The 26,000-nt window shown below is 39.1% G+C and overlaps 1 protein-coding gene across 2 annotated transcripts in view; it reads right to left on the reverse strand.

Moving 5' to 3' along the window:
- The window catches only part of KCNQ1 (potassium channel, voltage gated KQT-like subfamily Q, member 1), a 365,443-nt gene that overhangs the window by 331,646 nt on the left and 7,797 nt on the right, over positions 1 to 26,000 (reverse strand). The window lies entirely within an intron of this gene.

Consider the following 26,000-nt stretch of genomic DNA (forward strand, 5'->3'; position numbering starts at 1 on the left):
GAGTGAAAGCTTTATTTAAGTATATTGATTTTTTTTGTAAGAACATAGACTAATACACAAAACTGAATCTGGCCAAGAGATGTCACTAAAATGGACATTATTTTTAAACTTAAATTTTCTATGCACATTGTTTCTGGTTTTCATCCTTCTTTCTTTCTGACTTCCACAATAAAAGCCAGCTTTTAATTGTGAGAAGAGAGCCGTTTCGCCTCCCTTTTTTCCACAAAAATGGAAATTTTATGTTTCAGAAAAAAATGAGACTTCTCTACAGTAACTTTTCTTTTGACTCAAATGCCTTTATATTGACACATTGAAACGTTCTTCAACTGGTATCTTGATCCTGCCCTTCATAAGCCATTAAATGTCATTTCAACGTGACAAAAATCACATGGTTACAATGCTGCCCAGCTTTTCAAAAGCTTCTTCCATTTTGATTAAAAAACTTCAAAAAATTGTAGAAAGTATTTTAAGCTAACATTTTCCAGTAATATCAGGTTATAATGAAGGTACTGCACATACTTCATTATATGTCAACACTTCCCAGGTTAGTTGTGTCAGAGCCCTTTTAAGAAACTTAGAAATGGTTTCTCCTACAAGAACATCTAAAAGTCACGTGCTCAAAAGCAATGTATTCTGGTTAAAAATCCCTGCATTCTGAAAGGGAACTTTCAGGCCTCATGAAAATATCTTCTTTAAATCTATTCCTTCAGAAAATTTGTTTCATTAATCACAGCTGAAAACCAAGTGGGCCATCCTCTGTGTTCAGGAAGGCACACTTGGCCCCAACACAGCTGTACTGATTAACAAACTTGCTAAGAAAATAAAAATATTAAAGAGAAAGAAGCTTTCAATTTTTTTTTTTTTTAATGTGACAATGGGATAGAGAGCAGCAGAGGCTACCATTTTGTCTGGTTCATCACCAAATAGCCTTTAGGCAGAAAAATCTGCCACAGGGTAAACAAGAACATGGTACAGAGGCAACTGCAGCACCGCACCAGCTAAAACACTGTCTAGAAGAAGCTTTTAGAAGTCATGGAAAGCTGCTTTTTTTGTTGGGGCAGGGGTGGCTGGGGGCTTTTTTTGTTGTTACTGTTTACTCAGCCTGGTATTCCTGTTTACGTTACAGCCACCACCACTTGTTTTATGATTGTTGCATCATGAGAAGACTTGGAAGGGAATTTTGTTTTTACCATTAACAATCAGCCTGTAGTTCATTAAAAGTGGAAAAACTTATTCATAAAGAGCCATTTACAGCTCAGCTCTCTGTAGTAAACTTACACTAATGATTACAGAAAATCTTAGAGCGACCAAAGTAATTAACATAAATTTAGGTTGGTCATCCTTTCCATGGTTTGCAATATACACTGTGACAAGATTGGCCTAGTTCTAGGTGAATTAATTTACATTAAGAGGTCTCCCATTCCTTGGCCTTCCCTACTTAGTATTTTTAAGAAATTCAGTAGTATCTAGTTCTCTTAGCCTACTGTTTCCTAAAATTCCACCACCTTCTTATTTGCCAGCTATTAACTAGTCATGCATTAAAGTCTGATACTTCAAAAATATGTTACAAACTAAAAATTAAAGTTCTGCATAATTTCTACTCCAATGTACTCCCTGATGTAGGTAGTTCCCTTGTTCTTACAGACTGACATACCAGAAGTATACTGCGTACTATACATTGAAAGCCCGCAGACACAGAGCACATTCTTTAGTCAGGTTAACACTGGAAAAGGGAAAAAAAAAAAAAAAAAGGATGCTAACTACTTCCTAAGTGCATGCAAACTTCCACAGCAGTGACCTATGTAGAAATTATTGTCTTCATTTGCTAGCAAAGAAAAACGAACAGATGAGAGATTAAGTGACTTGTACAAGGTCATACAGCAAGTCTAATGCAGAGCTGAAGATAGATCCCCAAGGACTTGGCTTCTAACAGTGAGCTTCACACAGTTAAATTTCTAAATGCAGCCTGGGCCAGCTTTTCACACCAAAGCAACCAGCAGGCAGGGAGAGAGCAGTCTCCTGTCTTTGCCTGGCGTGGCTTACATTTACTTCAGTATCCCCCAGTCCTTCACCAATGCAGTGCTGGCACCACCAAGCCTGGGCACAGACACCGCAGGAGGTATTTCTTGCCAGCTCAAGAGGGACAAAGGCAGCTGCAACCAAACATGTCCAGGACTCCCATCTGCTTGCTGACCATCTACCCTGGTGCAGTGCTGAGCACCCTGCAGGTCAGTAATGTCAAGGTGGGAAGCCTGAAAAATTGGGACCACTCTCAAGGAAGACCGTGACCCAGTCCTTGTGCATCCCTGTTACCCTCCTCTCCTTCTCTTCTAGGGAAGGGCGCCCTATGGGGAGGGCAACACCTGCATTCCCCCCCAGCAAAGGGGAGACATCCTGCCTGGGAGATAGGGGTATGGAGAATGTGGGGACATTTCAAGAACTGAAAATGCTTTGGTCACACCAAAGGTTCCCACCCTCGTTTTTAACATCCATCTCTGTATTTTTCTTTCCTACAATAAACACCACAGAGACTCCCCACAATGTAACACTGATTATAGGCTGTGGTCTCCCATCAGAAACCACTAAACTACTTTGTGATGACAGCTGGGATGAAAATTTACAAGCAATGTAGCTGTTAAAATAGTAAGAAATTTGCATTTTTTGGAAGAGGCTTGTAAGCACGGAGAGAAAATATTTGCTTGATAATTTCACTCAACGGAAAGAAAGTAGAAATCAAAAGTTGATAGGAGTCCCTAAACTGGCTTTATGACATTGAGAAAATGATACAGAGTAGACAAGCTGAAGGCCTTAAAAAAAAAAAGTCTTATAGCTTATAACTGAGACAAAATGAAACGGAGAGACTAGTAGTAACGCTTACAGAACAGCAAAAGGGCAAAATGATCCAAATAAATATAATAATTTTTAAAAAGTGCTTTATATCAGCATCATATATGTTTACAAGCAGAGCCAGGCTGTATTTGTCCAATGTAAAACAAAGCAGTAACTCAAATACAAGAGGATATTAACTTAGATGAGTTTTAGGAGCCAAAAGGGACACAGAACACCACACCTCTCCTTGCATCTTACACTAGAACATGCTCAAAGCATAGACATATGCAAGGACTTAAGAATCCGTGTTGAAGATAAAATCCCATGTTGCAAGCTTGAGCACTGGGGAAGAATAAGTTTTTCCTACCAATATTTGGAAAGACAACTGTGCAGCTCTGTAGCCAGGTGTTTTTTGCTTGTTAAATATTTTGAGATTTAGCTAACAAAGGACTGAAATACACCATTCTCTGAAGAAGCCTTCCATTAACCTCCCAAATATCAAGGGTGCTCAAGTCAATTGTTTGATTCAGGATTTTGTGTAAGCAAAGAAGAGATCTCTACTTACACAGAGATGAAGAGTGACACCACTGCAGCAGGCACAGATCCCTTTGTACCACTCAGTCTCTGCAGCAAGACAAGTCCTTATATGTGCATTCTGTATTGGGATAAATAAATTTCTACCTCTTACAAGGCAGTCAATATGTCAGTATGTCAGGGTTTTCATTTGCTTTTTTTTTTTTTCTCTCTTCTCTTTTCTGGCCTTTTTAACACTGTAACAATGTTGTAGAACCATGCAATGAATAAACCAGCATTTGAGCAGTAATGAAACCTATCAAAGAGACAGAGAGTGCCAAGATCTTCAAAGCTCTATCAGGTAAACTAGAAATCAAGGGCAGGAGTGAGATGAGAGGTGTTTTACTTCAAGTAAATGCCAGGAAGATTTGGGGTTTCTGGTTTTAGTTTGGGAGAAGTGGAACAAAGAAGGAGAAAAGCTAAAGCAGTAACTTCACTTCAGGTATTTTGCCCGAGTCAGCAATAAAGCCATCTCTAATCCAAAGCCTAAGTAATACAAATATAGATTTACCACTATTTGTGCCCATCATACAGAAAAAAAGAGAGAGGGGCTGATTTACAATTGTTTCAGTGTATATATAGTTTCCATTTATACATTTCAATTTATATGTTTCAGTGTATATAGGGCATTCTAAATTGTTACAACATTATGCAGTACCAATACAGAATAATTAGCCACTGCATTGTCTTCACTCAGAATAAAGTGTAAGGCTCTGATTAATTCTGTGTTTAAGCATAGAATAAAAGTAGGATTAAAGACTTTGGCCATACCATTTGTTCCATCAAAGATTAAGCTTTATAGGAAATTATTGTATACCTCTAAAAATCATAGCTCAAATTATGTTAAAGTCAACTTCTTTCAGTTTCACGAACCAGTGTTTATGGATCAGTGTCTTAAGTCAAAATTTATCGTTCCTCAGCTACACACCTCCAGTCTCAGAAGATGAAAGACAGCTTAGTTGCTAGAACGGCACAGAACCTGAAAGGGAAACCACAGCATACCCATATACAAGCACACACTTACATTTTATATCACATTTCCTTTAGAAGCTGAGAGATTATCTTAGTCTCTGAAATTGCAAAATGTTCTTAAATTTTATCTCTTGTGGTCTATCGTCACATCACCACTTCACCCTGAACATGCTTGATATCACCTATCTCAGAAACTAGACAGGGTCAGGCCCAGCTACTGCCTGGACAAGAGACAGCTTGTGAATATTAAGTGCCATAGGCTCCCAAAGCTTGGCTGGAGTTGACACTTGGATGCAATGTCAAGGGCATCCAGAAGACCTTCTACTGCTACATTAGTGGTAAAAGACTAAACAGGGGAAATACAGGCTTATTGCTGAATGGAGTAGGAGATTTAGCGGCAGTAGAGACAGACAAGGCTAAGGCACTCAATGCCTTCTTTGGCTCAGTCTCCACTAGCAAGGTCTCCTGACCTCTCTGCTTAGATGCAAGGTTCAAGGAGGAGATAAACTACCAGGAAGAAATCAGGGTTGAGTTAGGGATGACCTGAGAGAGCACATCCTCTAGAAGGTCACGAGACCAGACATGTTGTGTCTGAAGGTACTGAGAGATGGACTATGTCACTGTGCTTTGTCACCGAGAGTAATAGATGTGGGGTAAAGAGTCCCTTGACAACTGGAGAAAGGTAAATGTTGCGCCCATCTTCAAAATAGCCACAAAAAGAATACAGCAGAGACTTTTCTCTACGCAACAGCTAGAGCTGAAAAAGTCACAGCCTACACCACTATTGTCAGTGTCATGCTGTAGCTAAGACTGCCGCAAACTGTAAGTGCTGTCATTGAGCTCTACTGGAAGTTCATCCTCAAAAGTTATATCCACCGAGCCACAGACACAAGGGCAAGATGCCAACAATGGAGCAATCAGGAAAAAGGAAATCCCTTGCATCACAAGATTCATCTGCCTGAAACCATCTGGAAATTGACTCTTCAGGATATAAAGTTCACAGCACACTTTCTAAAGAAATTCAAGCAAAAAAGATTCACAAGTTTCCTGGGCTTTGACCCAGAATAGACTCGAACATCCTTCTCTGGTTTGATAAAGTTCAGAGGAAGATTTAAGTGAGAGGTAAAATACACTAAGACAGACAGCCCCTTCCTCATCATTCTCCAACCGGTCCCACTTAATCTACTTATTTCCAAAAGGATGAAATTCTGTTTTATCATGTCTGTGGTGATACAACAAAACTTCACAACCCCCCCAAAAAAAACTCTCAGAGAAAGATGCAACAGCTACTCTCTTCAAATCAGAGGTCTGGAGGAATATGATGAGTAACTTATCAGCCAGCACACAATCAGGAAGACTGTCTGCCTGGAGTAAGCTGGCATTTTGCAACTTCTAACCTTTTTTAGCAGTAAGGACACAGGATTCATGGTGCAAGACTGATGATTCTAGTAGACTCCCACAAAATCCTAAGAATATTTTTGCATAGGTTTGGGGAGTTTGCAAAGTGACTTTTGTTTCCACCAGCAGAAAAATCCTTTAATGAATGAGTCCGTTAGATTTAGTATAAGAATAAAGCCATCAGTGATTTTACCTTCATCCACAAGACCAACACGAATATAGCAGGAAGTAATAGTCACTCCCCAATTCTTCCTGTGCGAAACAGTATTTGTCAGTCCTCACAGAAACCAGAAAAAATACGCATTAATTTCGTCAGAAATGGCTTGATATTTTTCTTAAGACATCATTTGTTGATGGCAACCCATCACAATAGCTGCTACACTGAAGTTTAAGAATAAAAAAAAACCTCAAAAAACAGAAGTATGCTTAAAAATTAAACCTCACTTCTGACCAAAAAAATAGTCAACTTAATGTGCTTTAACCAGCAGGCCTCACAAAGTGCCTTGAGGGTAAACAGGACAGAATTGTCAGGTAACATGCAGAGGTTAAAAAAATTGCATCAAGAATTTCCTATCTACTATTTATTCTTCTAGAGAAGGTGAGCCTGGTGTACTGTCAGGTCACAAACATTCAAACACACAATCCTTTAAGCAGCAGAAGTTGCCAAAAGGTCTTAAATGGTAAGATTCCAGGGACTGCCTCTGTCATGTTTTGAGACATCCCACCACACACTATTACCAAATCCTACCCAAAAGATTCAGGATGTGTTCCAAAAAGCTGTGGAATCTAAATCCTCTCTCTCTATCATGACTTTAGGGGGAAATGGTTGGTGATAATTTTCTTTTCTCCCTCCCGCATTTTCTAGTCTTCCTAACTCACTTTTTTTCCTCTTTTTCTCCTGCTCTTCTGCTGCTGCAAAAGGAACAATGAAGCATGGAAAAACAACCAACTGCAAATATTTTTCATGGCCAAATTTCAGTAATTTTAATTTTAAGGAGAGAAGCAGAAATTTTCAGAGACAATGTTCAAGAGGGAGATCTCTGCAGTATGTGTGAATTTTAATTAGGTCTCTAGCAGCATTTTTTAGAGTTAGGAAGTCTTCAAGCCAGGCTAAAAAAACTGCAAATACAGTCCAAGGGAGTGCCCTCAAATGTTCAGTGTTTGGTCTGGAAACAATATCTGGTATATCTGGGTAGTTAATCAAACTTTTGAGCAATCAAAAATAATTCATTTAGCTTTGACTCTTTCAAGTGCTGTTGCTTATTCAGTCTCTCCAAGTAAAGTAACTTCATTGCACTTTTGATTCAAGGTGAAATAGATAAACAAATGCTCAACCAAATTCACCAGTTCACAAAGAGTTCCTCTTTTACATAGTTAATCAGCTGCAAGGACACTGTACACACAAGAGCTCAGAGAAGAAGGGACTCAAGTCCACCCAGATACACCATTGTCACAAACTGCAAAAGGCAGCCACCATGGACTGCTATTCTGAATATGGGCAGCTGCAGAGGGCTCTTAGCTTTGCAGATGCAAATGGTGAATATTTAAGGGAACACCATATATATAGGGAGCAAAGGAAAAAAAGCCTCCAAGCCTGCAGGGCAGTGTAATGCAAGAGGGTGTCCATGTGCAGAATGCCACGTGTATTTATTCCTCCCAGGTATGTTGACAGCCGTCAATAACAATCCAGTTTAGAAGAGCACACACCAGATGAACAACCTGTCCTATCATCATGTGCTATTGTTCACACACAAGAGTTCTTCCTAATGCTGTTTAAGTACACAACATGGAAACTCTTGACGCAAACAGCCTTTGTTTCTTCCGCAAAAATTTGTAACATTAACTCATTAACCATAAATATTTGAAGTGCAGCTCATAACATTGTTTCCCCTAGACCACTACGCTGCTGTTATTAAGGTGACCCTTTCAAACCTGTGTTTTATCTGAATGGCTTTTTACCAGCGGTTCCCAAATAAGGCAAGGAAGCAAGTCCAACACATTCAAGGTCACTGTTTGCATGTCAGATTGCACTGATGGTTATAACGGTTGCAGTTTTCCACCTTGAGAGGGCAGGAAACTAAAGGTCTTCTGGGTAATCAAATGCACATGGAGAAACAATAAAATACACCCATAAAAAGATGAGTGCCAAGCTTATTAATCCAATCTGCTTTGCCAGAAATGGCAGCAAGCTCTAAGTGTTCTTAGACACCTTTTGCCTGATTTTTTTTTTTATTTTTAAGTACTATAGAGGTGCCCCTAGAAGCCACAACAGCAAAAAGCAGAAAAAGGACATTTGAAATTTTCCATGTGTGACTCTTCATTGGATGCACTGCATTTTTTCCTCATCCATGGAATACTCTGTTTAACATAATGCAAGAGGGATAACTCTTTGTTGTCATTTCTGAATAACACTTGTTAAACAAAAGGTGTTATGAACAGGTTATTGTGAACAACAGATATGCCAAACCAAGCAGAAGAAAGCAGAATCTTTTTGAAGGAGAGTTTATCCATTTCTCATGTAGCTGCTTTTCTAATGCACCATCTCCCTGTTGCATTCATTTCAAAAGACACTTATGAACTATGTTAAAGTACTTGCAACCACAGAGGACAATAAGGAAGCACAGGGACTCTACTTATTATTTTATAGTTTTAGTCATCTAATGAAATAGTTTGGGGAGTTTTGAGTTCGGGTTTGGTGTTTTTTTTCCAATCCCCCTTTTACAAGTGTCATTTGTTTCATTAATATAGGGAAAAGTTGATGATGGCTTGAACTGAGCATATTGTTCTCGGCGGTCTGATCATGAGACACAAGTTGCTAGCATTTCTACTTGCTTTACATTTTCTCTTCCAAAGTATCCTCCCCAATAGAAAAATGGGCACTGAAAATAGAGAACAGAATGTAGGCAAAACGTAATTTAGTTTCGCTGGCCCTGGTTCTATATTACTTTAGAGAAATAAAACAAACAAACAAAATTTCCATATTTTGAGACAGTTTTTGAGTTGGTTTTCACCATCAGCAAGACTATCTTTACGAGACACTCAATGGGGTGTTCTAAGTACCTGAAGAATTAAGAACCATACCTATTCAACCTAGATTAGTTCAATATAAGTTTTCTTTTTCTCTCCAACTGTCACCTGAGCTACCGTAAACCCTGAAACTAGATTTAAACATAACTATATCCCATGACCCCCAAAAAATGAGAAAAATAAACTAAGCCTGAAGATTATGCAGTGACAGGTAACTTCCAACACCTTAACTGTCAAGATATGACAACAACATTAATGATTTGAGTCCCAGTGCAGTCTGGCAAGAAATATCAATATGTGGATCAATATCAGAACATTCTAAATATTTAGTATATACACTAGAGAAGTCACTAATAATTCTAACATGTAGGTACTTTCTTGTATCAGCTGTAATACTGAGTAGTGAATACAAAAGTGATTTTAAGGGTTTGGCTTGGTTTTGTTTTGACGGTTTTTTCTTCAGTATTTTTGGTTTGTTTTTAAGTTATTAAGGATGCCTTGGGTTTTTTCCAAACTCCTAAGTGCATAGAGCCCTTTAATTGTCAGAAGAACTGTGTTGTCTAAGCAGTAATGGAAATGACACCCGCAATTCATAAAAAAAAACCCCAACAAATTAAAACCCTGTCTATTACACACAATGTATGTCACAAATGAAATTGCTTTAAGTTCATTTGTTATCACCACCTGAAGCTTTGCTGATCCAAAAACATACCAGAAACTGAACCACTGGCCAGCCTGGTTCCCTGCTCCCTGTTTGCATCAGGGAACCCAAAGGATACAGCCTTGAGAATGACAGATTTCTGGATCTGATCTTTGACTCAGCTGATACGTTCTCAAGTAAAACATTTTGAAATTACCTCTCAGTTAACAATAAAACATATGTATATTGAATTCCAAACCCATTTTTAGTTTGACCCAAAAGGAAGCACAGTTTTCTTCTGTTTCTGGGCACTTTCTTTCAAGCAAAGCAAAGGATAGGTTCACACCAGGACTCAAACAGTGTTTACGCACAGGAGGAACTAATGATAGTACTATCAGTAGTTAAGAAGTTCATACACTGATTGGTGATTTAGGCTGAGGCTCTGCACCTGCAATACAGCACTGCAATAAACTACAAGTGAGAACTACAGTTCTCAGTCGAGTAGCTCAAGAATTTGGAATAAAGATGCCTTTGGATTTGAAGGTGCAGTGATGCAGACAGCAAAGTATATTTTAGCTTAGGATGCTTTCAAGTGCATGTAACAAGAAAGAAGGGAAGATGATGATCAACCTTATTTAGAGTTTCACTGCAAATAGTTGAAAATTGCATGCATATGCAAATCTATTTGCTAGGTAGCACAGATATGTACAGCACTAAATTCGTGTTAAGGAAACTCTATGCCAGCCAGTAAGAAGTTTGCTATATGGCTACCCACACTGGCTTCTAAGTACACAATACAGACTCCCTAAGCACTATAGTGTACAGCAGTACACACACACAATATCCAATCACCACCAAGTAAACAAACAGTCACTCTACTATAGGGACACAGATGTTTTAAAGAGATCTGAGAAAATGTACAAGCGAAAAATAATGATGGGTTCTGGGCTTCTATAACCTTGGGGGAATATTTTTCTTGGAGGAGGAGTTAGTTTGATTTTTAAGACCTCTTATTTACTGAAACTTTAGACTTACCAGAGAGATGGCTCTTGCCAGCTGCCTGAAAACCACATAGTAACAGAGGAGTTATTAAAGCCTTTGTCACACACCCTAAATCACAGCTTTTAAATGGCTTGAAAGTTAGAGGATCATAAAAGAATGTAGACAGCTGCCTTCAGGTGTGGTAGCTCCATTTAGTAAACACTAAGGAGGCTTTCCAAGCTTTTACACCCCTGCCTCAACCTCTAGCCACACAGCAGAACAGGCTTTCTGTGCTGTGGAAACACATATCAAAACGGTAAAGGAAAAGGGATAAAGAAGTACACCCCATTGTGTTGCTGCAGTTCTCTGGCCAACAGTGTATGAGAGTGCTTCAAGTGCTCTTCAGACAAGGATATCTAGACTTAATAACCTTCCTGTTGGGTTAATTTTGCCACCACACCAAAAACTTACCTGTTTAACTTCACTGCTTTAGCTGGTATTACATAAACCTCTGCCCCTTTTTCACTCTGTATTTCTCCTCAGCTTTCTATCTCCTCTTGTTTTTCCTAAGATCTGTATCATACAGTGATAGAGCACACGTGCCTTTGGCAGCCCTACATGGAAGACCCACAGGTCAAGATGACGGAAAACAAATGAGTGTGCACTTCATCAGTGGATGAAGTATGTTTGAGTACTCTCTGAATGAACACTTATACAGTGGCTCCTGATTACCTTTTTTTTTTTTAAATATTCAACATTTCAAATATTATATCACACTGAAATCAGCAAGAGTCCCACCTACAGGAGAAAACTAAAAGTGAAATACAAGTTACCAGAAGAGGGGAAAAAAGTAATATATATATATATATATATTAAAAAAAAAAAAAAAAAAAACTGAAAGCAAACCAGATTGTCATGCATAACTCCCTGGAAAAACTCAGAAACTGAGTTATTCAGTAGCTTGGAACCCTCATCCCCCTGGCTGAGCTGTGGGGCTCCACATTCCCCAGGATACAGGCTTCAGCTCACTGAGTTGGCTTCAAGCAAGGTCCCTTTCAAAAACACATACGACTGATGTCTTCTGGTTGCTTATGGCATCTTTCATTCCATGCACTGCACTTTATTTTGAACAAGGTATATGCCAGCCTTAGAGAAGGTAGCTGTGCTTGAGGCTAGCAAAAAAAGGAGGGTAGTGGAGGCTGTCCCATCCTACACCTCATCAGGAGACTCCAGCAGGATCCCTATTATTTGTTGCACCTAGCAACCTCTACCATGAAGTAGTGTGGTTTGGTGGTAAACACTGCACACACATACAAAAAATACATTTAATCAATTAATTTTCAAAATACACATTCAGATATTCATAGCTACATGTTCCATACCTTCTGCAGAGCTCATATTCTTTGAACTCCCAGCAAATCTCCTGGCTAACACAAGTGGGTATCTAAATGCATTTGTATTACATATTGCATTCAGGTGAGATTTTCTAATCTAGAAAGAGGGCATGCATTTAAGTTTGCCCTTCAGAATTTATTTCTACATCAGAGTAGAAAAAAAAAACAAACTTACAAGCAGTTCAGAAAGCATTTGGTTGCCAACCTGTTGACACTACAGAACTGCTGCACTGTTTATTTTATGGTAATTGCATAGCAGAGATCCGGCCTCTCTATTAAAAAGCCACTCCTGTTTCATGAGTAACAGGAACTGCTTGCTCCAAATAAAAATGCAAATCAATTCCCTGGCTAGAAATGTGAATGCTTAGAAAGATTTTGCTCAAGAAGTAAGCATTCGCCATTTCATGTCAGGAAAAATAAAATCTAACAAATACAAGGAAGCAATGAAAGAAAAATCAAGATGAGAAGTAAAAAAATACACACCTATCTGTTTAAGCAAAGGCAGCAGCACAGTAATGCTGCCAGGGTACTCTGAACTAACAGACTTGAACTGGCAACCACTTGAAAACTGACTGATTCCACCTCCTGCTTCTGTTTAATCATGCACAGGCAGAACCAGCAGTAGCTTGGCTTCGTATTATTCCAACAGGAGTGTTCCTCTCCCCAGAAACATCAGCATTTCATAAGCCAAGGCAGTTTTAACTATGAAATTTCTCATGCTTGAGGAAAAAAAAACAACCCACAACACTAAAATCCTGGCAAGTGGCAGTCACAAGGAAAAGCAGTTTCCTTCCACTTTAAACATGGACAGAGTTTAACACAGTAAGTAAACAACTGCTCTCGCTTCTTCTTGCTCCTTCTTCTTATCTAATACCCCACTGCTTTCCCCAGAGTCCAAAGAAGTTGAGACACATACACACAATGCTGAAGGAAAACAAAAATTTTGTTTGGAGAAAAAAAAATGCTGAAGAAAAAAGAAGAATTTCAAAGGAGACAGATATACATGCAAAGAAAGGAAATAGAGAAATGATGCTTGCATGCTACTTCAAATGCCAGCCATTGAAACAGCACACTAACAGGCATACACATTTGTAGGAGAGGTAATGGCATCTATTCTCTACATGTACATGTGTGGCACCAGAATAAAGACATCCCTTTAGTGTGCCTCATCACCTTTTTTAGGTGCCAACAGGATTGTTCTACAAACTGTTGCAAACAAATTGATCAATACAACCAGCTTCCTTGATCATCTCAACAAAAAGGGTGAAGCGTTAAATCTAAACAGTCACATTCAGACTCCTAGAACTGGTTATTTCTGGTCAAGTCTCATTTAAAGACTTTCAAAGCTGCTACAGAGAGTGAGTGAATGCAGCTCTCATTTCAAGTCTGTGAGGGCCGTTCCAACATACCTTCCCTAGCCTCGTGTGAAAATCCCTCTTACATACCACGCTGATTACTCTGGGACACAGCTGCTATTTAAGGGGTAGAGCTGAGATCAGAGAAGTGGCTTCCATCACAGCTACTCCTGATTAATTAACTGCTGTCAATATGCTCCTTGGCAACTGCCATAAAGTACACTTCTTTTTTTCATATCAGCTTCTTGTTTGAAAGTTGCAGTTCCAGAGTAAATTTCAAACTAAAATCCAAGGAGTTCTCTTATTACTATTTTGCTTAAATGTATCTCATATGCACTTTTAATTGCCTTTAAAATACTTGCTTGGCATTTCAAAAACCTGCATATCTAGCAGTTTCTACTTGATCCAGTTGTAGAACCCATGTGGAATTTGATGCCTGCTCAAACCCAGCAAGCTGACTTAAAAAAAAAAAAAATTAAACACATCTCCCACAGGCAAAACCACCTACAAATGTTGATATAACCGTTCAAAATGACTTTATCTCTAGCCCAGTTCCCCAAAATGGCAAGAATTTTGGTTTTAAGTAAGGCGGGAATATAGGACAATTCAGTGAATATTAACTCTGAAGTTTTTATTTTTCATACATGCAATGTTTAAAAATTCAATCTAAAAAGATTAGGTAATACAGAACGTAGTTTCATCAGCAATTTAAAGTAATGTAGCAGCATCTATCGTTCAAAAAACAACTGTCTAAAATTCAACATCTTGACATTGCACTATGCACCTCCAGTCAATCTTCTCTTAAGGCTTCAATCTTTTTTTTTTCCGATTTGCTTTTCTTTACCTATTGAATTCAGTTGTTCAACCTGAGTTCTTCCTGCAAACAAAGTATTTCCGTTGAATTTAATTCGACATCCAGCAGAATATTGCTTGCCAGAAACATCACAGCGTAAAACAGAGTTGCTAATACTAGATGACGTTAATCAAATGGCAACTCTCCACTGCCCAGCAATTAAAATTGATAAGAAGCCTGTGTTCTTCAGGACTTCTTTTCAAGTCTAACAGTAAGCTCTGGAACTGCCAGCCACTGAAGGTTTTTATGACTTTGCTTTTTATGAATGCACGGCCTAACAGAAGATAAGCGCTTTTGTGCACTTGGCTCGTGTTTGCCCATGATCAAGACTGTTGACTGGGGTTTTATTGCTGTAAAAGATGCCAACAGCACTCCAAGGACAGACTGGGACATTCCAGCACTTGTCAGAGAGGTGCCAATTTCCCCCTAAATCAAACACCACAGAGCCACAGCAGCCCTGACAACTGCTTTAGACTCGGATGCCAGGGGAGAGAGCAGCCAGATTGTGTAATTCACTACAGCTAGAACAAACAGCCTACAATTTCACTTTAACTTGTGGGTCAGCGAGGAAGAAGGACCAAACCTTATCTATGATACAGTTGTTGGTCGGTCTCTGATGCTACTGCATTAACACATATCCTGACTGAAGGCAAAGTGCTCTAAGTGAGGGCACTTGACCCCAATTTCTGCCTTCAGTTCCTGTCCTAAACTCACACAGTTTTCCCATGCAGCTGGTGGCTAAAATTCAGCAGAATACACTGTGTCTTCCACACAACACATTGCTTGAGCATTTGGAAGATGTGGGAGGGTGGGAAGTGGGCAAAAGAGACACCATGTAAGAAGGACAATGAAGTCTGCTCAACAAACAAACATGGTGTTGTACTAGTGCAATATCGGGGCAGAGCAAACCTGTTGGTATTGTCACTTTACCTTAGAGCCATGAATACTCCCACAGTACTAGATGCTGTAAAGACATACAAAGTGTGAAGACACCTGCCCCAGAAGAGTATGCTATAGTACGTATCGACAATGTCTATACAGTTAGGTATAGTCAACTATGTCTGTCAGGCTCAGTGCCAACTTAGGTCCCAGCATCAGCTAGAATTATTAGTGCCTACATATGTTAATAAATCCTGCCTCTCAGAGGTTTTGCTAGTGTGGGTGCAACCCTACACTGTCCTAGCTATCTAGCTTTTGGGCCAGAACCAACTCACATGCTGCCAGCCAGCACAAGTGCAGGGTTTGCATATGAGTTCCCTCTACATTCACGCTTAACACAGCTTTAATCAGCCTGATCAAGCAGTCACAGCTCAATTATAATCCACATGTAGGTCTAGGAGAGCAATGGAGACACGTAAATCTTTTAAAACCATCTGGGTTAGTATCAAATTTCTTAGAGATATGAAGTGGAAAGAAAGCTACAGCCAGCAAATCTCAACATTTCATTCAGGTCCATGGGGTGTTGATAGAGCTAGTCTCTTCCTCTCCTCTTCTGTAAACAAAGTGAAATGAAACAACCAGTAAAGCTGACTCAGAGGAGTTGTGTGGAAGAAGTAAATTTGCAGGCAGTCCTTATTCCTCAGCATGTAGGCTATTTTTCTCCATTTCATTCTATTTATCCAAACTTACTTCAGCTCATTAATATAAAGAAGTCATATTTACACTTTGGGAATGAAAGCGTACGTTGTTTGGCTTTCCCATGGCTATTTATCTTCCTTGCATTGCAATAGAGACACTTCCCCTACAAGTATCTTGTAAAAAACACTTTGTTCTTCCCTGTGTTTATCATCAGATAAATGAAAGAACAGGGAAAAGTGAAGAAACCACTTTCACCACCATAGCATCTCCTAACTATATAGGAAAACTACTTACTCAAAGCAGAGCTCAGTTATGGAATACCTTTTAAATGATATGCCCTATAGTATTAGCTTGATTTTACAAGATAGGTGCTAATCTCAGTGGTGCGAGATTTTATTCTGTTTAATCATTTCCCACCTATGGGGCACTTCACCCCAATTTCTGCCCTCAGTTCCTGTCCTAAACTCACAGAGTTTTCCCATGCTGCCGGTGGCTAAAATTCAGCAGAATACACTGCGTCTTCCACACAACACATTGCTTGAGCATTTGGAAGGTGTGGGAGGGTGGGAAGTGGGCAAAAGAGACACCATGTAAGAAGGACAATGAAGTCTGCTCAACAAACAAACATGGTGTTCAGGAGACTGAGACTGCAGTTCCAATGAACACACGGAGCATTTCATTTTAGTAACCAGAAAGAAGCATCATCAGATTCCATTTGTTACAGGGGACAGAGGAAACCAATGATAGACATAGTTATTATTTTCTTAACATCACAAGACTGCTTTTCTTTCTTCCTTCTGAAAATGCATTTGTCCTGAAGCCAGGTGCCACCAGCACACCTCACAGCTAGTAGCAGTTGATAGATTGGATCAAGCTCCCTGTCACTGAGGTTTGGATCATTAAGTAAACAATTTTAAATGAAACTGTACTGACTCTTTTTTTTCCCTCCTCTAAACAGGTGGCAATTGAAACATAAGGAACCCATAAAATATTCCTTTTAGCAGAGGAGATATAACTGATAAAAAGAAACAGGAGGTATGACTAAATAATTGTATGAATATTTAAGATTAGTTGAACTACCACCAGACAAGGTAAAACTTGAGTTTAATCATATGCCTTGAGTTCCTAAGGTTACTAAGCAGTAATCAGAGCTTTTAGAAATATATAAGTTATATATACAATCCATCCACTGTAAAGACACAGGCACCTCATCATAAGATGAGTAACACGGCAACTTTGTCGTATTTGGCAAGAAGTCCATGTGGTGTTCCCTCTACTCACAACATGCGTATCTGATGAAAGGTTTATCCTTCCTTTCAACTCCCTATCAAATACAGAATTCAGAACAAACACATTTTTGTGGGAATGAGAGTGGACACAGTGGAATTTCATTATTTCAGAAGTCTTCAGCAAAAAGGAGACATTAAGATAATCAGGTAAGTTGTATTCTGGTGAATTTTGACAACAGAAGGATAGTTCATGTCTGCACTCTTGTGAAAGATCTTAACATACTGCATTGACTCAGACCCTGCAGAGAGATCACTATGTCCTTTGATCCCTTTCAGCTTCACACAAACACCCTTGGGGATTATTGCAAAGTTTATCTGCCATGGAGCATCACACAAGTGTATGCCACCAGATACCTGTGACAACCAGGCAGTACCTGGTTAAAGCAACTCCTGCACATAGGGACATCTCAGCTGGAGAAGGACTGGCCACTAGCAAGTCAAAGATCATGTCAATGAACCCTAGTGACAGCAAGAGACAGGGCAATGTTGTCACCTATTCACCTATTTCAATGCAACCCTTGATACTGGGTAACCTGTCCTGATGATACCTTTAAGTAGCTGAATTTCCATGACACAGTCGCTACTGTTAATACCTTAGAGATGGCTCAGGGACTAAGGAAAAGCCTAAAAGAGCCTCAAAAATAGTCACAGGCCATGAAGAAACAAGTACTGCTCATTAAACATTCTGCTGATAAAATGAGACTCAAAGGCTGAGAGACACAGAACGTCCTTCTTACAGATTTTTCAAGGGCACAGTTATCACTTGTGGATGAGATCATTCAGCTCTGTTGAGTCCTAGATGGGTTGACACTTCCTTTCATGCCAAAACTAAAAAGTTCTTGCAACAAAATCTGTCAACCCTGAAATACAGGAGAATCTATTCAACAGAATGCTCATTTCTGAGTCTATCTAACTCTTACGAAGAGGCATACAAGAAAAGGGATGGGAGTAAACACAACACACACACAAAAAAAAAAAAAAGTCCCACCTATGGGGCACTTCACCCCAATTTCTGCCCTCAGTTCCTGTCCTAAACTCACAGAGTTTTCCCATGCTGCCGGTGGCTAAAATTCAGCAGAATACACTGCGTCTTCCACACAACACATTGCTTGAGCATTTGGAAGGTGTGGGAGGGTGGGAAGTGGGCAAAAGAGACACCATGTAAGAAGGACAATGAAGTCTGCTCAACAAACAAACATGGTGTTCAGGAGACTGAGACTGCAGTTCCAATGAACACACGGAGCATTTCATTTTAGTAACCAGAAAGAAGCATCATCAGATTCCATTTGTTACAGGGGACAGAGGAAACCAATGATAGACATAGTTATTATTTTCTTAACATCACAAGACTGCTTTTCTTTCTTCCTTCTGAAAATGCATTTGTCCTGAAGCCAGGTGCCACCAGCACACCTCACAGCTAGTAGCAGTTGATAGATTGGATCAAGCTCCCTGTCACTGAGGTTTGGATCATTAAGTAAACAATTTTAAATGAAACTGTACTGAATCTTTTTTTCCCCCTCCTCTAAACAGGTGGCAACTGAAACATAAGGAACCCATAAAATATCCCTTTTAGCAGAGGAGATATAACTGATAAAAAGAAACAGGAGGTATGACTAAATAATTGTATGAATATTTAAGATTAGTTGAACTACCACCAGACAAGGTAAAACTTGAGTTTAATCATATGCCTTGAGTTCCTAAGGTTACTAAGCAGTAATCAGAGCTTTTAGAAATATATAAGTTACACATACAATCCATCCACTGTAAAGACACAGGCACCTCATCATAAGATGAGTAACACGGCAACTTTGTCGTATTTGGCAAGAAGTCCATGTGGTGTTCCCTCTACTCACAACAAGCATACCTGATGAAAGGTTTATCCTTCCTTTCAACTCCCTATCAAATACAGAATTCAGAACAAACACATTTTTGTGGGAATGAGAGTGGACACAGTGGAATTTCATTATCTCAGAAGTCTTCAGCAAGAAGGAGACATTAAGATAATCAGGTAAGTTGTATTCGGGTGAATTTTGACAGCAGAAGGATAGTTCATGTCTGCACTCTTGTGAAAGATCTTAACATACTGCATTGACTCAGACCCTGCAGAGAGATCACTATGTCCTTTGATCCCTTTCAGCTTCACACAAACAACCTTGGGGATTATTGCAAAGTTTATCTGCCATGGAGCATCACACAAGTGTATGCCACCAGATACCTGTGACAACCAGGCAGTACCTGGTTAAAGCAACTCCTGCACATAGGGACATCTCAGCTGGAGAAGGACTGGCCACTAGCAAGTCAAAGATCATGTCAATGAACCCTAGTGACAGCAAGAGACAGGACAATTTTGTCACATATTCACCTATTTCAATGCAACTCTTGATACTGGGTAACCTGTCCTGATGATACGGGGCACTTCACCCCAATTTCTGCCCTCAGTTCCTGTCCTAAACTCACAGAGTTTTCCCATGCTGCCGGTGGCTAAAATTCAGCAGAATACACTGCGTCTTCCACACAACACATTGCTTGAGCATTTACCATTAAGTAGCTGAATTTCCATGACACAGTCGTTACTGTTAATACCTTAGAGATGGCTCAGGGACTAAGGAAAAGCCTAAAAGAGCCTCAAAAATAGTCACAGGCCATGAAGAAACGAGTACTGCTCATTAAACATTCTGCTGATAAAATGAGACTCAAAGGCTGAGAGACACAGAACGTCCTTCTTACAGATTTTCAAGGGCACAGTTATCACTTGTGGATGAGATCATTCAGCTCTGTTAAGTCCTAGATGGGTTGACACTTCCTTTCATGCCAAAACTAAAAAGTTCTTGCAACAAAATCTGTCAACCCTGAAATACAGGAGAATCTATTCAACAGAATGCTCATTTCTGAGTCTATCTAACTCTTACGAAGAGGCATACAAGAAAAGGGATGGGAGTAAACACAACACACACACAAAAAAAAAAAAAAAGGAGAGAGAAGCACTCCGAGTCTAACTCTTACGAAGAGGCATACCAGAAAAGGGGTGGGAGTAAACACAACACACACAAACAAAAAAAAAAAAAGGAGAGAGAAGCACTCTGCAGAATGACAGAAATGAACTAATTATTTCTGTTAACTCTGTCCAAGATCCAGGCATCTGATATTTGCTATTAAGGATAATAAACTAGGCCATACTCAGAAAGCTTGGAAACTACTTTGACATGGAAAAAGCCAAAGTAGGAAACAGTAGTGAACAACGTAGACCCAAGTTCATCCACGTTACCAGATGGGAGAGAGCTCTAACAACCAAAATGTTCTCTAAACTCCCCCATAGTAATACTAAGGTATAGACCTGCTTCTCATGAGATATCCAAAGCACACAAGTTCTTACTTCAGCAGCAAGGATGTCACTGCTAAGGATTATGATGCCAAGAGAGTGAACAGAAGGGAGACGTTTTCTTTGAAACCCTGATACAACTGTCACTTTTCTTAGGTATGTGAGGAGAGCCACCCACCACAACCTGCTAGATCTCCATCAGCCAGTCACTATTAAATCAGCCTGTAAATTCAGATATGGTGGATTCAGCTAACAATCTATGATATGTAATATTTCATCCCAAAGATCTGTGCCACTTTCAACAGCAAGACAGAAAAATCTGGATGGGAAAGAAGCAGTTCTTGTTACCACAGCAGCAAGGCATTGAAAAAGTCTTAAAATCTGGAAGGATGAATACAGGAAGCACCTAAATGGCACATATCCTTCATGTATCCATGCAGCTAAAGCCCCCAAAGGAGTCTGCCCATCACAGGTAGCACAAAGGCCAGAAGATTACCTGCAGAGGTGCCATCAACAGCAAAGGCGGCGGCATGTGTAACAAACCTGTTTTCAAAAATCTCATAGCAGGTTTTGGATTAAAAAACGTGAAAGGAGCAATGGTACTTCAGAGGAAGAAACATGAAGGCTGGGGACTGAAAGAACCCCAACCCTTCAAGGTTTTGGATTGAACAAACTTGAAAGGAGCAATGGTACTTCAGAAGAAGAAACATGAAGGCTGGGGACTGAAAGAACCCCAACCCTTGACCTTATACACATGCATCAAAAGCAGGAAAACTCAAGTGCCACAAGGTTAAGAAATTGCCCAGCTCCCAAGACCTGCACATGTTTTTTTCACAGTGTGAGTGCAGAATCCTGGGCACCTGTTCCACAGCAGGACCAACTACACCTACGTGAACCCTGACAAATATTCCTCGAGCCTCCGCTTAAAGTCTTCCAGGGAGGAAATTCTACAGTTTTCCAGGCAACGCAGTTCACTGCTCCACTACCCCTCCCATGCGACAGGAGAAATTCAGAATATGCTTTAAAGAACGTTACTACTTGTCTAATTCATCTGAAAATGAAGAGATCTTTTTCCTCCTACTTATGGCAGTCTTTTTTTGAAGACTTCAAGTCCATCCACCGTCTACTCTCCCATTGTTACTCTTCATACTAAACTGTCTTTCCTCAGATCACAATATAATGCTCCTTGAATGGCTCTTATTCTCCCATTTTCCTTTTATTATTCTCCTACTTTCAGTTGGTCTAGACCTTTGCTGAAATACAGTACTCACAATTTCCATTTCATATCCAGAGACTACCAACTTCATCAACAAACCATGTTCATAAGGGAAATATCAAGAATCTGATGAAAGATATATATGGCAACATGTAGTTTTCCTCTAGCCACAAACCCTTTTATTCCATCACAGTCTGAATTTAAATTGACAGATTATTAGGTTCGGAGCAATCCATGTTGACTGCTAACATATGTTGTATAAACAGACTGATTTCCTCCAAGTGCTTAGAATTAGTTTGATTACTTGCTAGGTAGTTTCCAGCAGAATCCCTCAAGAGAAGGATCACATGCTACTTTACATACATTATTTCAACAATGACAAACACAGAGCAGAAAACCTACATTTTCTGAAATGAACGCCATTTGTTTGAAAAGAAAGGCATACAATATAAAGTTTTCCTCAGAAAAAAGGAGGCCACCTCAGCAGAGGCTAATGGCTACTATCAAAACCTGCTTGAATGTTATTTGTGCTCTTTTGTATAAGACGTATAAGCTAGTGTCCCTTTACTCTTACAGATACTGTCTACTGAAAATTTCTAGAGATTGCTTTTCTTACAGTACATCACATTTTTGCACAGTCTGCTCAATTTCTCAGTCTTGCTTTACAGTGAGACTCCATGAATAGACAATATTTTATGTTAAAGCCATACAAACATCTGCCACAGAAGTCATCAAGAGATAAACTCAGTGCTTGACAGAGTGCAACAAGCAATTCACATGCCCAAGAAGGACTACCATTAACACAAGACAGCTACAGCCTTGCATTTGCTGCCAAACCTGCAGAATCTGAAAACCTTGTTTTCTCTCTCATTCTTGTAGCATTTTTCTCATCTTTATGTTTCAAATACAGCTGTTGTCCAAATAAGATTATGTCATAATAGTAAATAAAAGCTACAAAGAGTTGTCTGGAATGACTAGAACTACAAAGGCATGCAACTAACGTGACCGTGTAAGACTTAGATGTCTGTGCCTGTCATACTTTATATGACTGTTGAAACAGGGAATTCAGACTGTTTAGTGCCAGGATGCTGGATGACCTGTTGACATAGAAAACATCAAGTGAGCAGGTTTATTTTGTGTGAAGTGCTGAGATAATCCATTATCAATACTTTCTGAGTCACGGATAAGATAACAGCATGAAGTTTACTCACACTACAGATAAAGCAATACACGTTTATTTATTTACTCATCATCAGGTTTGACTGCATTTCAGTGTCTTCTAAGACAGGATTGAAATACAAACAAATCAAATAATCTCAACTAGATTTACTTAGGAAGAATATTAGGAAAAAAAACCCACAACTATTTGCCAAAGTTTGTAAAAGACAGATGAAGCCTTTGTTCTACAGAATACAAACACCACTGATTCCTAACATGATCAGCACAGGGTGTTCTCTTTTATCTGAAGCCACAGGATGGAAGATCTTTCCACTTATCTCTGTTCCGTATCTCCATTGCCTTGCACAGATAATTGGGCATAGGCATCTGAAGGGTGAAAGAATGAGATGAGCGGCAGCAACTATTTCCTGCATCCATTCTCCTTCACTCTACTTGTCAACATCCTTACAGGAGATGAGGGACCTTTCCTTCAGCTCCGAGATGGTCTATGGTGCCCTCAAAGGTTATTATGAAAAAGAGTCTAGCCAATTCCAGCCAATTTTCAAATGATGCAGTTTTGCTGGGAAGGGAATAGATGCTGCAGGAATAAACATATTCTTTGAAGGTAATTCCTTACTTCCCAGAAGGAAGATTCTTTCACTACACAGACCGCAGCCTTTATTGTACTAGGGGTGAGCAAAGGATTCTGTAATCTTTGCTGCCAGTACCATGCCTCTGCTATTAAACCTAGTGTCTTTGGAGGGAATCCAGGGAAGTAACCTGATGGAGGATTTACATTCTGTTCTTGAACTGTAACTCAATTTTCTTCCCTATCCAACCCATATAAAATAATGTAATATTAACATTGCAATGAAAAAATACTGTTAAAAATTGAAAGAAGTTATATGTATTCCCAAAACTTCAGAGAATACATTTGCAGAGGAGACTAGTGACTTCTGAGCACCAGAGCTGTGCATATCCAAGATGGTGCAATCTTCTTGTGCCAGTTCAAGGCTGCTGCCTGACAGTAAGCGGCTTGCAGCCACCATGAGCACTCTGTGGTCTAAACAGAGGGGACAAGTCTGTGTTCTTCCCCAGTCCAGAACGTGTGCAAGTAAGGAAGGACAGAGAAAGGACCATTTATTTTTAGAAATCTACAACAGAACTACTGGTGAGATGTTGATAAACCTGGGTATATATGTTATGTAATTTAACGTATTTACTACAGGCACGAGACAACAGCCATATGAAGAAAGCAAAAGTTCATAAAGAATTATCACAGTAAGATGCTCAGTCTTTCAGAAGAAAATACTTTATTTTAAATAAAATAATTTTAACTGAGTTCTACGCATCCTGTGAATAACGTCTGGCAAGTAATTTTAATCGCCCTAATTTTGGAGATGTGTATACAAGTTTTTGTCTTTACTAATTGGTCCTTACCTTTTATCTTTACTAGTTGCTCCCACTGGAAAGCAAATATCTATACGCATACTGAAGTTAGACACATGATGATCATTTCTTGCAGAATCAAAACAGATATTACTTTAACAAATGTATTACATTTTCCTATTATTGCAAAAGAAAGCATATGCTGTATTTTTTTTCCAGGGTGTGAGAAAGTAAAGCTAATAGATGGTAAACAAGAGCACAATCTGTTAGGATAAACAAAGATAAAAATTTTCTACTATTTCAAGAACTTAGTTCACCAAGAACTGTATATTTCTCATTTGAAGTAAGCACTAGTCAAGTTACATAACAAAGCATTTACTTTTTAAATAACCCTAGCAGAAAGAGGCACACAAAAGAAAAGGGATTTTACAGTTAGGAGTGAAACCTTTCAGTTTTCTGTTACAAATATGACAAAATTCTATTGTCAAACGACATATAAAGTCCATCGGCATTAGCAAAACATGTGTGAGACTTATTTTCCTATTGAAAAATTTAATATGAAATTCAAAGATCAGGATCAATATTTGCAGAAGCTTAAAAGGATGCTGAAAGCCTGTCCTAGATTTATTTTGACTTTGGTTAACATTTTTCATAAAATATTAAAACACTACATTTATTGGGAAGAACATATGAGAAAACACTAAAAAGACCCGCTCTAATCACATTGCTAGGAATATCTAAAGGCCACCTAACAATTTGCAATGTAATTTCCCATTTTCGGTACTTTATAGCTTTCAAAATGATAAAATTCCAAGGCTGCAGTTCTAGTGCTTGACATATTCCTTGCATAAAGTCCCACATACAGACAGATTCTTTTCTTAAGCTCAAAAAGTATTCAGCCAGTTTTGATAAAACGTGTGTTCGTTAACTTATACCACTGGCAGCTCTGACACTAAAGAAGTGCAGGGTAAAAATTTGCTTTTCTCATAGTGGTTGTCCTAAGCTTTAAGAATCATTGACTTGCCTTCTGCCTGCCTAATTTTTATTGTAATTTTTCCAGGTTTCAAGTTTTCTGTTGTAAAGCGTGGCTGCTAAGGGAGGAAACTACCATTTAAGAAATGTATGACAGTACTTTTGTTTTTGTGGGGATTTTTTGGTGTTGCTGGGTTTGGGTGTGTTTTTTTTAAAAAAAAAAAACAAAAAACAAACAACCAAAAACCAAACCAAAACCCAACAATGACAACAAAAAAATCCAAAACCCAAATCCAAGTACCTACACTATACCTACACACTTACCTAAGCCCTGCTTTGTACTCTGTGCAATTTCTTACAGCTCCTTGAACACAGAAAATAGCTGTTACTTTACTATTCTGTATCATGAAGTGGGGAAAAGAGAAAGATGATAATCCATGTGTCCTCAAAAATTGATGATGCCAGGCAAGGGTGAAGTTCATATGAGACACCTCTCTAATTCTCCAGGTGTGCACAAACTACCAGCCAAAGAAAACTACTTGATTTAGAGCCGCTTTACAATTTCCTATAAAAAAAAAAAATCAGTCTAAAAACATACTGCTTTACAATTTCCTATAAAAAAAAAAAAAAAATCAGTCTAAAAACATACAGGAACATTAACACTACCTAAGGCACTAAACACTTCCTCTGTTATTAAAAATATATATCTACATATACATATGTCTTTCTGGAAGGAGGTAAAATGCAGTAGCTACTAACATAGTAGAAGCTATACACAAGAAATACACATGCTCTCCCATTATCATTACTGGTATTATAATGGTTCTCACAGGCCATTATGCCAGATGAAGCATGACTATATGAGGAGAGCTAGTACCTTACCGAGAAACTCACTAATCTACACATTCTTCTTCTGTAACTCAGCCTACCCATCAGGCTTATTTGCAACTGGCAACTTTCCAATGCATTTGAAACTTGTGTTGGACTTCTCGGTTGCAGGCAGAAAACACCTTGCCCCCAACAAGACATTATTTTCCATCTGGAATTGAATGAGCAA

Source organism: Calidris pugnax, unplaced genomic scaffold, assembly GCF_001431845.1.
Source record: "Calidris pugnax isolate Ruff unplaced genomic scaffold, ASM143184v1 scaffold435, whole genome shotgun sequence".
Lineage (NCBI taxonomy): Eukaryota > Metazoa > Chordata > Aves > Charadriiformes > Scolopacidae > Calidris > Calidris pugnax.